This window comes from Ipomoea nil, unplaced genomic scaffold (genome assembly GCF_001879475.1).
Source record: "Ipomoea nil cultivar Tokyo-kokei standard unplaced genomic scaffold, Asagao_1.1 scaffold3377, whole genome shotgun sequence".
In the NCBI taxonomy this organism is placed as follows: domain Eukaryota; kingdom Viridiplantae; phylum Streptophyta; class Magnoliopsida; order Solanales; family Convolvulaceae; genus Ipomoea; species Ipomoea nil.
This window is the reverse complement of record NW_017619805.1, coordinates 2,301,560-2,314,723: the sequence shown is the minus strand read 5'-3', so window position 1 is coordinate 2,314,723 and position 13,164 is coordinate 2,301,560. Positions and strand designations below refer to the sequence as shown.

Sequence of the window (13,164 nt, the reverse complement as noted above, 5' to 3'; positions counted from 1 at the left end):
TGTATTTTGAAAGGATTCCTTAAATCCTTTTCTAAATAAAACTCTATTTACTTGTTTTCTAGATTAGGTTTAAGACTCTTTTTCCCTTTGTATTTAGAATTATAATGCTGCCCCTATACCTATAAATTGGGCACATCCATATCAGTTTCGATCATGCTTTAATTCAATAAAATTCTTAAGTTTTTTTTACACTTGTTTAATAAACCTTATGGCTAATTGTGGACTCAATTAGTGGCTAGTCGTGGACTCAACTAGCAAATTGATTCGTGGACTCGAATCAATCTTACTTTCTTCAACCTTAGATTTAGGTTCGTGGACTCGTTCTTGAATCGAAGGAAACTAGATCCGACTCTAGTTGATTGAAGATTGCAACATCGAGGTACTTGAAGCTACATGGGATTCTTCCAAGTCTTTGAGGATTCGAGACAAAGGGTTTCTCATGAGGTTTAAGGTATTTTGATCCATCTCTATCTTTGCATTGAGAGTAATCTTGGGACAATACTCCATCTTATTTGAATCTTGGACTAGGTTCATATCAGTTGCTGAATCTCGTGGTTGGTTTGAATGCTCAAAAGGTCCCGCCACTCAGACAACAATATGGACTAAGGAAAATCTACCAAGATTGATCAAGAAATGTCCTGCAGCCGATCAAGCCCAATGGATCTCGGACAAGAACAAAGAAGAAGAAGGCAAAAGGAAAAGAACCGAGATGTGGTATGAACTATGAGATTTCACTGGAAACATGGGCATGAATCTTGGAGAAGAAAGAAGCTTCGAAGAATGTGTTGTATGGTGGGAAGCCGGAGTTCTTCCGGGCAACAATATTAAGGAAGCTTTTAGATATTACATGGCTGGGCAAGTTACAAAGAGATTTCATAATGCGAAGTTCAAAGATGATTTCTTCAAGCTCAGAGAACATGTCAAGGAAATCTTGAAGAAAGACATGGGTGTGAAGAAACCCAGAAGGTAATCTGAAAATTCTCTTAAGCTGATGTTTTCGCAATTTTCGAACCTCTGTTGCGTTTTTCTCTAAATAATCTGAAATATCTCAATAATAATTTCTCATGGTCTATTTTGAGTTTAGAATTTTATTTGTCTTTTGTAATTAGACCTTCGTGAATTAAAAAGACAAGGAATGTCAAAACGCACATCAAAATTAAAATTGATCAAGAAAAATAATTCAAGATGCGTTTAGGAGCTTGTCTAAAAATTAATTCACAAGTTACTTTTGATTGTGTCTAGAAAACCTTTTGTTAAACTCATCTTGGCTTTGTCAAATAAAATTGAGCAAAATGATTATTTTTCAAGACTTAAAGCCAATGACTAAGTATAGGTTTTGGCATTATCAAAAGGGGGAAATTGTTAGGAACAAAATGTAATAGTTTTGATATGCCAAATATGTATTTGTAGAACCCCCAATTTTATTTATAGGTCTAGTAGAGTCTTAGACCATGATTGGGAAATTATTTAATTTGCAAAAGAGAAAAATAGAGGAATATGCATGAAATAGAAGAAGAAGATATCAAGCCGAAAATCAAGAATTTGTCTGGAGAAAATGACAAATTGAAGAAGAAGATGAATAACATGAAATTCACGTCGATGCTACTAAAAAGGAATTCCGAGGAGAATTTTCGTGAAAGAAAATTAAGTTTGGAAGATTGCATGAATTTGACTTGAAGATCAAGCATCTATGGAAAGAAAGGAGTACATCAAAGATGATTGGAGATGTAACTAATAGATCGTACGGATAAGTTGGAAGATGTTTGATTTATTATATGACTTGGTTCAAGTTCAAAATTCACTATCAACAATTTTACAAGTGGAGTTGGGTGTCAATTAGAAATTCAAATTGGGAGGGTTCAAAGCCAGTTGTCTAAGACACCTGAATTGGGAGGAAGGTCTAAGACACCCTATTTTGAAGCATTTAAATCCCAAAGAAACAAGTAAATCCCAAAAAAACAAGTTTAAATCCCAGGCCGTTCTACATAAAAACTGAGACCCAGATATTCCCAAGAAACGTGAAACACCAGAGGAATATCAGATGAAGTTTGGGAACTCATTTGCATGAAGTTGAAGCTCTACAAACGGCTAGATTATCTTTTCTAACACTTTGCCAGAAGATAAGATAAGATCTCTGACAAAAAGATACAAGAATTCAAATATAAGATCGTCACTTTCCAACGGGAAGATTCTCACTACCAGATATAAAAAGGAAGAAGATATGAAGACTTGAAGATAGAGGACAATAGAGCAAGAACACGAACTCACGAACAAGAGCTTAGAAAGAGCAAAGAGTTCCAATTGGTACAGAGCATACCAAAAAGAAATCTTCAAGCGAGAGAAAAGAAAAAGAACTCAGAGAGCTCAAAAGAGAAATATTCAGAGAGTTCTAAAAGCAGAGCTAAACGGAGCATAAAAATCAAGTGTTTTACTTGATACATTCAAAGAGAGAAAAACACTTAGAGATACAGAGCTTTCACGAGAAATCATTCAAGAGTTTTTAATCTTCATCAACAAGAGACCTGCATCATATTGAAGATCATCTACAGAGTCTCAGAAGTTGGAAGAAAGAAGAAAACTTGTTCTTGAACAAGTGATATTCCTACGGGAGTGTAGGAAGGGATGAAAGTAGCACGGAGCTGTGAAATCCTGGATTGTCACATGGAGCTGTGAGATCCGAAGCAGCAGTGTCGGAGATAAGAGCAAGTGGAGTAGGAGGATTACACCACCTCCGAACCACTATAATTGTCTTGAGTTCTTTACTGCTTTCTTTACTTACTGCTCTTTACTTGCTTCTCACGAGATATACTTGACACAATCTCACACACACTTGTCTTTATTTATTTTCGCTGCGTACCATACTCTAACAATCTAGTTAAGAGTTTTGGTTTCTCTGTGCCTTAGCAATTGTTGTGCTATGCGAAAAAGCTTGAAAGTCTATTCACCCCCCCCCCCCTCCCTCTAGACTTTCACCTGATCTCTTTTGGGTCCAACATAAACAACACAAGGTAGCAGATTCCATGGTGGAACATGTGCAGAATGTGCAGAAAGAAGTTATGGCCCGACTTGAAGCTTCCAATGCCAAATACAAAGCTGTTGCTGATAAAAAAAAGAAGACAACTACTCTTCTAGGTTGGTGAAGAAGTTATGATATTTCTCCGAAAGGAACGTATGCCCACGGGAAATTTCAATAAACTTACTCCAAAGAAGCATGGCCCCTACAAATCCTTCGGAAAATCAATGACAATGCGTATATAGTTGATATCCCAGATGAATGGAAAATCTCCAAAACATTTAATGTTGCGGATATATTCAAATATCATCCTGATTCTGAACCGCTATATCCAGATCATTTGAACTCGAGATCGAGTTCTTCTCAGGTGGGAGAGACTGATACCGAAGGGACTCTTGGTATTCTTCCAACCAGGCATGAGTAAATGAATGAACAGGAAGGAAGAGCTCAACAGGCACACATGCACATAGAATACATTAATGGTTCTTTTTGAAATCTGCTGTTATTTCATTTCCTATGTTCTACTCATTAATTAATCTTCTATGTAATCTCTATTTAAAGTCTTTTGCTGACAAAGACAAATGATCAACTCTTGTATCCAGAATTTTATTGCTTAATGTAATTGCTCTTTTCTGTTAACATTTGGAATCTCGTTTCCTCGTCTTGCATCAGTTCCTTCTTAGACGGAGGACAGAAAGACGGGATGAATCCAAGAGGAAAGCCATTTCTGAGGGGAGAGAGCTGCTGGATTCTGAGGACTCGGCTGGCTCGAGCACTGTCCATGGGAATGGGATCGCCGGGAATTGAGCGGACCATACTGTCTAAGGTTTTGGAAGTGGAGACGTTGAGGTCCTAGAATGCGGCGTCGATTGCCGTCCGGAGGTTTGCCATTTCACCGACGAGCCGACCACCGAAGGGGGAGCACATGTGCTGAAATGGAGAATAGCCTGTAAGTGCATGCTTGAAAGTACCATTTAGTGTTGTATGCTTTTATTGACTTAAATTTGATTTCATGTAATTAGATTCTTATAAAAATCACTGTTCTTGTATTTTTTGTTTGTAGAGTATGGATTATTTGTTACATTCAGTGCTTTTTTAAAAAAAAAATAATAATAAAAATATTGTGGGTTGTGTTTTAAGTACTGAGTATCTAATGGTGTTTTTATTGTATGTTGTCAAAAAATTAGTCTTAAAACTATAGCCGCACCTAAGAAACCCGTGGTTGACAAATCTAAAATCTTGTGTGTTATGCAGAGAGAATTTTATTTTTATTAATAGAATAGGTTATGATATGAAGAATATTATTAAAGTAAGAAATTTATATATGATAAATTACTAAATATAATTATGGTAACATTTATTTAAAACCTAATGAAATTAAACTTTTCTATATTATTAATAAAAATAAAATCTTCCTGTCTTGTTTTCCGTCCAAACTGTATAACTTGTATAACTGTAGAGTCCTATTTATACATATCATTATGCTAAAAATCTTATTACACCAAATACGCATGGCTTCAGTTGCAAACTTCCTCTCGGTTATAAACATTTGAATCTTGACAGGGTACAAATCAGTGTAGAAATCTTATTACACCAAATACGCATGGCTTCAACTTCAATTGACATTGTTGGACGTGAAATTTCTCTTAAGAACATAAGGAATGCAATCGTTTGTAATATCTGTCCTAGGATTGCTGGACTATTCTAACACGTACAGTTGTGAGAGAATTCAATGATGTAGTTTTCCTTAGGCATATTTATGACAAAGACGATGATGATTTCTTTGATGAGGTGCACTATTGTTTATATTTGTGGTTACTTATTTGTCACTTACATTTTTTTCCTCTTCGTGTAACTTTATTTAGTTATTTGACTTTTTCTGCCTTTAAGGACTTTCTAGATTGATAGGTGGCTGAAAGTTCTATTCGAACTTTGGAGCGTAACAAGCAACGTGATTCATTAACTAAGTGACTAATTGATATGTATTTAAAAAGAATAATTGACTGAGAATAAAAATTGCACGGAAATTAGGTCAATTGAAAAAACATAAACATAAATGATTATTAGCTATTACCTTGAGTGGGCCGCTTTGGCGACTAACGCACTCGCCTTATGCTAATAACTCGCTTTATGCTAATAACTCATTTATTTAAGTAAATCTTGATTTATATATATGTTGTAAACATAAACATAAATGATTATTAGCTATTACCTTGAGTGGGCCGCTTTGGCGACTAACGCACTCGCTTTATGCTAATAATTCATTTATAAACATATATATAAACTAATAGTGGATATAACCTTCAACCATAATTGATCCCAAATGGACCTATAATTTAAAGCAAGTCCCCTTAATGCCTTAAATAAACCAAAATAAGCTCAAATTAAATGAGCCTAGAATTTAAGGCCAATCCTCAATGCCTTAAATAAACCAAATGAGCCCAAATATAATCCCAAATTAAATGAGCTTAGAATTTAAAGCGAGTCCATAATGCCTTAAATAACCCAAATAAGCTCAATTTAATTGGACTAACAACATAATCCAATAATCTTGTTATTGTATTTGAGCTCAACGATATTAATGGACTAACCAAACAAAGTCCACAATACATGTTATGTTCTCCATCATATAACATGAACCCTAGCTGCCAACACCAAAATCTTATTATATTGCAGCCAGGAAAGCCATACGTTGGTTCCATTGATTCCAAATCCATCATCATCATCAAATGTTAATTAATTCCAAATGCATTGAACAGTGCATACAATCCATACAAATATATATCCAGTACGTGTATATATATATATATATATATATATATATATATATATATATATGTATATATAAACAGTATGCACACAAACATATATGAACATTTGACACGCCAACCAACAAATATGTATTGATTCCAATGTGTTTGTTGAATTCATATGATGACAAAGGTTAATATAAACATATATTTTGACAGTGCAGTGGCAATCAACAGTTAATATCGACAAGTCGGCAACACCGATTTGATTCCAAATCATGAACGAACACAACAAAAATATTATACAATGATAATATCAAACCCACAATTCTTTAAACCTTATAATTAAAAATCCCCAAATATCATGAACCCTAATCTTAGTGATTAATCAATTTACAAGCAGGCTCTGATACCAAATGTTAAATTAATCCTTTATGCGCTATAACTTAAATGCGGAAGCACAATTAACAATGATCGCATGTAAATCAAATCAATCAACTAAACTATGTTCATGATCATGGACTTTTAATTAAATAGGAATGATAGGACTTACTTGGTTCCATTGAAGATGTAATCTCTAAATTGAATGAATCAAGAATATAATGCTTCACCTCTCTGATCCGTATACCTTATTCACCTCCTGATATGATACAGAGACTAGAAAACTTAGAGATTTGAAACCGTTAAGATCCCTAGAGTTTTCCTGAGTATTTATAGATGTGATGAGAAACCATCTTTCAAGAGCAATGGAGAACCTCCTTTAAGAATAGAAATCCTTTAGGAATGTGACCTCCTTTTAGGAATAGAAATCCCTTTAGGATTGTGAAACCCATAACCTTATCCATTATACATCTTTTAACCCTTATAAACTTAAATTTTAACAGAATGAGTGGGGGGGAATTTCACCCAGTAATTCCGTCTTTACACATCACTAATCATCAACGTGAGTACCTTATGGAATTACAACCTTTATTATATAAATCATTGTTAGGAAATAATTATTTCTAACATCTATGTGTGCAAGCTAGCTTCGGTGTTGTTGATGGTGATACATGAGTACAATGCACCGGCCTAGTTTAAATGGTTGGGATAGGTATGTGCCTTGTTTGTTGTTTTGTTTTTTTTTTTTTTTTTTTTTTTTTTTGGGTTTGGGCTGATAGTGAGTATGTATGGTCTCACCATTCTCATGCACAGAGCTGTTTTTGTGAAATGGGTATTTTCTAGCATGCATGCTAGCTTCCTGGTAATTTATGTTTTCTGCTTGGTTTTGGCAGTGTAGTTAAGATAGTTGTTTTCTATTGGGTATGTTTCGTGTTTTTGGTGTTGTGGGTTTATAGTCAATACATTTGCTTACAACACTTTCATGGGCAGGGGACAGCGAAGGGGGTCTACGCCCGGGAGTTTGATGCATTGTACGATGGGTTAACACCCGAATCTAGCTCTCAAATATTGGACTCAAATAAATGCGAACAAGGTTTACTTTCAATTCGTATTATAGTTTGGTCATTACAATTTCGTATTATAGTTTCCCTATTTAATGAGTCTATAACCATTATTAGCAGATGAGAGTGAGGGAGAAACAACACCAGGTGGTGTTGAGCATTGCATAATGGAGATTTCTTGAGGCAATTGTTTGGCAAATAAGTATCGGGTGTCCAATATAATTGTGAGGATGCATTTGTGCCATATGGTTTTGACTTTGGCAAATAAAAGTGCACAGTGATACATTCGGATTAATATTGAGTTCAATAAATGTTTGTCCGAACCGTGTCTAATAATATATCGATGCCTTGTTTGTAGTTTAGTTCAGTGGTGTATTTGACAAGTATTTATTTTCTAGTGTATTATTCTAGGATCTTGTGTGTTTTGGCAGTAAGGTTATTGTTGTTTTAGCATTGTTTTAATTACTTCATCTCTCATGGTCTATCCCTACTCCTTTGGCAATCATGTTACGCATTCTAAGTAGGTAGTAGTGCACCACTGCACCACATTATGCATGTGGTTTTTGGTTGTATATTAGTTTATTTTATGTTCCTACAATTATTCAATATTCTGTGCATCATGGTAATACATAGCCTTAGGTAGTATACTGTGTACTTTCTATTTTGCACCGTTGTTGCTTTGCTTAACCAGAATAACACATATGTCCAAATTATAACAGTCCAAAATAGACATGTATTACTGCATAACTACACAAAAAAGATGATATATAATTAATGAGAATACTAACTTAGGGAGTTAGGGGTAATTAAAACTATTTAATAGCACACAAAATCAAGAATAGATTAAAATTGTGCCTAGAAAAAATGCCATCAATAAAATCCAAGTTTAAACTAAATACTAATGTTGAACTATCCAAGAACTAGCCAAAATGATAAACCCATAATGTTTTACTATTTAAACTGTGCTAGGTAGCCTTGCTTGACCTTTCAGGGTTGTACCGTGCTAGTGAACTACACACGTGAAAATAGACTCATGCATATTTATATCAGACATAATAATGTTATCCATGAAACATTTACAAGGGTTCAGAAGTTGCTCCCTGTCCCCCTTCACCAATTCACACTCCCATTCGGCACAATCTTGGCCAGTGTATGATTCCATATGACGCATGGCATAGATGCCTAGAGTCATGCTTGTTTGATGTATCTCGCCAAACCATTTGCGCTGCATCCTCTTCGGTCTCATGTTTCAGATCAAGACTGCACGGATTGGCTGGTTGTTTTCAAGAAAAGATGCTAGCGAGTCAACCTGTACAGCTCACCAGTACTGTATCAAAATTTGAAAAATCATGTACACCCCGAACTACCAAAGATGCACCACAGCCCATAACTAACATAATGTTTGGATAAACTACAAACACAGCAATATAGCATAAAATGCCATAATAGGCTGGAAAAATGAAAAACAAAACAACTAACAAGCCAACAAAGTTCAATCAAACCAGGTTTAATCTGTGGTCCCTTCTAAATGGAACTGCATTTGGAAACTGAGGGTCCCCAACAAAATTAGAACTTTCCTTTGGCTGGCAAGGCATGAAAGAATTATGTGCAACAGTAACAGATCCAAGAGGAGTATGGCGGATCATGATAAGTGTTGGATCTGTAATGAATTAACAGAAGATACTGAACATGTTCTTCGTTATTGCCCTAAAGCTTTGGAAGTTTGGAAAGCAGTCTTGCCATCCTCTCATGCAGGTAACAGGACTTTACCCTTCTCTAATTGGATTGACCAAGGATTGGTAGATAGAGGGAGGAGCAGTAATCCTTCCAAGAACAGTATACTCTTTGCCACAACCATTTGGTGGATTTAGAAATGGCACAATGAGGAAGTGTTCAACGATAAAACTTATGTTCTGCAGTTCAAGACAGCATGGATTAGATCCCAGATTAATGAAATAAACAGAGCCTTTTCGAGAGCCGGAGGCCCCCTGACTGATGGAAATTCTAGAGAATGGAAGCACAGCATGGATTAGATCCCAGATTAATGAAATAAACAGAGCCTTTTCGAGAGCCGGAGGCCCCCTGACTGATGGAAATTCTAGAGAATGGAAGCAGCTTGCTTGGTCTAACCCAGCAGAAGATGTCATTAAGGTGAATGTTGACGGCTCTGTAGATTTGCAGTCGAATGAAGCTTCGTGCGAAGGGGTGATGCGTGATCACATGGGCCAGAGGAAACAATGATTCGTTTTTAACATTGGCAATTGCTCTCCTCTTGAAGCCGAAGCCTGGGCTTTACTCAAGGGCATTCAAATAGCAGTAAAAATGGGTTTTAAGAAAGTAATTTTTGAAAATGATTCTAGCATGATTGTCAAGTTTGTCAATGGTGACTTGTACCCTTCTATCGCAACATATAACATCCTGGAGGCATGTAAGAAAGAGCTGCACAGGTTTGAGTTGTGGCAGGTGGTTGAGATTGCTCGTGAGCAAAATAGTGTGGCAGATGCAATTGCCAAACAAGCCAAGCATTTCCCCAGAGATTTGCATGTATTAGAAAACCCCCCTGATTTTGTACTAGGCCTAATTGAGGATGACTTAGATGGCTTCCCAGCTTGGCGCTATGTGTATAACATAAATCACTAAGTTTGTTAAATAAAGTGGTGTCCCCCTTCCTTCTGATTAAAAAAAAAAAAAAAAAAAAAAAGCCAACGAAAGGAATAGAACCAAACAACAAGCATACTAGATGTTTCTGAAATAAATTCAAGCACTAGAAATTGAAAATATGACAAACAAGACTTCGTACGCCATTTCTGTATATGCAAACATAATTACACAAATGGTAGTACATCCCTCACTACTAAAGTGCACTATTTCTCAATCATATTACACAACACCAATGTCCACAGAGCATACTAACAGCAAACCAAATGCACAGTTGAACACTGGTTTTTTTTTTTTTTTTTTTTTTTATAAACTAAAAATTGGGCATTCCGTATTTCCACAAATGCGCTAGGCCTCCTTACAATGTTAGTGCATACCAAACTACTTCAGTGCATGCATACTCTTCTATAAATGCACATCACTTATCTCTCGAAGTGCACAACAGGATCACCCATGATGCACAGATAAAACACTAATGTTGGCAAAGAAAAACAAGTGCACTCCTTTCTAACTAAGATGCACTACGTCCCACAACATGAACACTACTTTAAAGGTTGATTAAAAACATATTCACAAAATGTCAACATAGAAAATAAGGGAGTTTAAAGCTCAAAAAATTAATGCAAACCGTAAGACATACAAAACTACTAAAGTGCACTCCTATCCATCTAAAATGCATAACATTTATTCCACAAAATTACACTTGGGTCCCGCACAAGACGCACAGATAAAGCAAATACCTTTTTAAAAAAAATTATTCCACCCCTTACTAACACAGATGCACTACGCCCATACCAACACCACCATTTTCATTACAACTTCAAAACAGAGTAAACATCTCAACATCGCGAATAAAAAAAACTTTAACCCCTTCCCTCAAACACAATATGCTTCTACTAGTTCGACAAACAACATTAACAACTAATCAAAATGCACTTAACCCACAACTAGAAATTAAAACGCTAATACAAATAATCATGCATACATAGTGGAACCTCGACATGGCAGTGCCTATGCCTGGCGTGCCACCCTAATACCATTTTAATGTATCGCGTGGTGATCCCCGTGCATTAGATAATGCATTTACGCTCTGGGTATAGGTGGCATTGCACAGCGCCACCTAGTAATGGCGGAGTAGATATTGAAAGCCATTGGTTGGTGTATATTATGCCCTGGAACAGATATTGAAAGAAGTAATCCAATAAGTAAACTTTAGTCCCCTACAATGAAATCATTTCCTTTTTTACTAAACAAACTGTTGCAATGAAACTATGATTAAACAGTATATTTAAACAGTATATTGAATATATTAAACAGTATATTTAATCCCTCTAACTTTATACATTAAACAGTATATTTGGTTGTTCAATTAGGTTCTTTGAACTGGACGAAGGTGAAGATGTTGCAGCATAAAACTGAAAATAGTAAGTTGGCAATGAAAATTCATACCCTGTATTACATAATAGTGAACTACGACCATACTAATAACACATTTCTAGACTTAATTGCATTCCACTTGGGAGTCCGGTGGGAACCATATCTGCAGTACCTCACTAATTACAGTATGCAAGGTTGTATTTTGTAATTTCATTCCAAACCAGAAAGTTCAAAAATGCATGATCAAACCTACTACCAGTGCACAACCGTGGTTTAATTTTTGCTTTGCAATGAATTAGCTTTTGTGTTTTTTTTTTTTGTGTGCAACCCTACACCGTAATCACGCTCGTTATATATAACTAGTAATTCACCCCCGCGATGCATGGAAAAAAATTATGCTATTATAAATATAAATAAAAAATAAAAAAACTAAAATATTTTAAATTATTTAATATAATAATATTTTTGAGCTTCCATTGGTCAAGTATTTATTATTTTTATAGAATACAAAATTAAAATTAAAATTTTGTATGGTTAATATAATCTCGATTTATGTGCATATTCAAATAAACTTATAGAGATAATTTACATAATTACATTGATTTATTCTTAATTGCATTTCATCTATATTATAATTTTCACAATACAAATAATAACTAAGATAATTACATTTGGAAAGCAAATTTCAAATTTTGTATGTGTAAATTTAAACTCTAATTGAACACATTTTTTATATGATTATATAATATATAGCTATTTTATTTTTTAAAAGTATATTTTTTATATTATTATATAATATATAGTTATTTTATTTTTTAAATGTTGTACTTTTTTTTTTATAATAAAAGATGTTGTGGCATTAATTATAACATTAATTATTTCCCAAACCATATAGCTTCTTTATTATATAAAGGATGGGTTTTTACCCATTCACTCGCTTAGCCTAAAATCCCCCCAAAGCACCCTCAATACCAAAAACCACAAACAAAAAATCTGGAAACCCCTTCCCAATTATACAAACCATTCCAGACACAAGAATAGGGAGACAAAATAAAAAATAAAAATAAAAATAAAAATAAAAAAAAAAAAAAAAAAAAAAAAAAAAAAGCAGATTACACCATTTACTTCCTTAACCTAAAATTCCCCCCAAAGCACCTCAATATCAAAAACCCCAACCAAAAAACTTGCATTACTAGGAATATAACGATAAAGCATAGCAACCGCCACTAACCTCGTTGTGCCCACCGGTGCATCGTCCGATGCCTTGGAGAGACCCTAGGAGCTATCTCGTTCGTAGCTCGGTCGAATGCACCACGAGCCGTCGAGGGTGGAGTACGACGGCCAGACTGGTGCTTGAACGATCGAGACGCCGCCACGACTCTGTGCGCATCGGTCGAGGGCAGAGTCTTCGGTGAGAATGGATGCCCGGATTCACTCCTCTTCGATCGGCGACTGCCACCAGACCTCGCCATCAGCTACCGCACAAACCGGCGGAGAGAGCAAAGAATTGACAGTGATAAGCGGTGGAACAAGAAAAACGGGAAAAATAAAATAAAAACCAGACCCCTAAGGCCTAAACACACACGCACCAGTGGTTTTTTGAAATTACAATAGCGCCCTTAAACAAAGCAGCATCCTAAATGCAAACAATAAACGCGGTGCACACGGACAGGCGTGCACACTCAATCATAGCCGTTGCTCTGTTCAAATGCACAGTCAATAAAAGTGCACAAGTGCACATGATAATTCAAGTTCACATTTGAACATTATTCTATATATATATATATATATATATATATATATATATATATATATATATATATATATATGCTTCAAATCTGGTGCAACCCCTATACTAGATGAGATCATGAGATCATGAGATCTTATAATATCTATTGATTCATTTTTCATAAATGATTGAGAT

The 13,164-nt window shown here is 35.3% G+C and overlaps 1 long non-coding RNA gene across 1 annotated transcript; it reads right to left on the bottom strand.

The window, feature by feature from the left end:
- Nucleotides 1–10,526: 10,526 nt before the first annotated feature.
- On the bottom strand, nt 10,527–12,828 carry LOC109170914. The gene is made up of 2 exons (XR_002052498.1): nt 12,472–12,828; nt 10,527–11,035 (listed from the first exon to the last, which is right to left on the bottom strand). It is a non-coding gene; the product is annotated as an uncharacterized LOC109170914 (long non-coding RNA).
- Between the last annotated feature and the right edge of the window lie 336 nt (nt 12,829–13,164).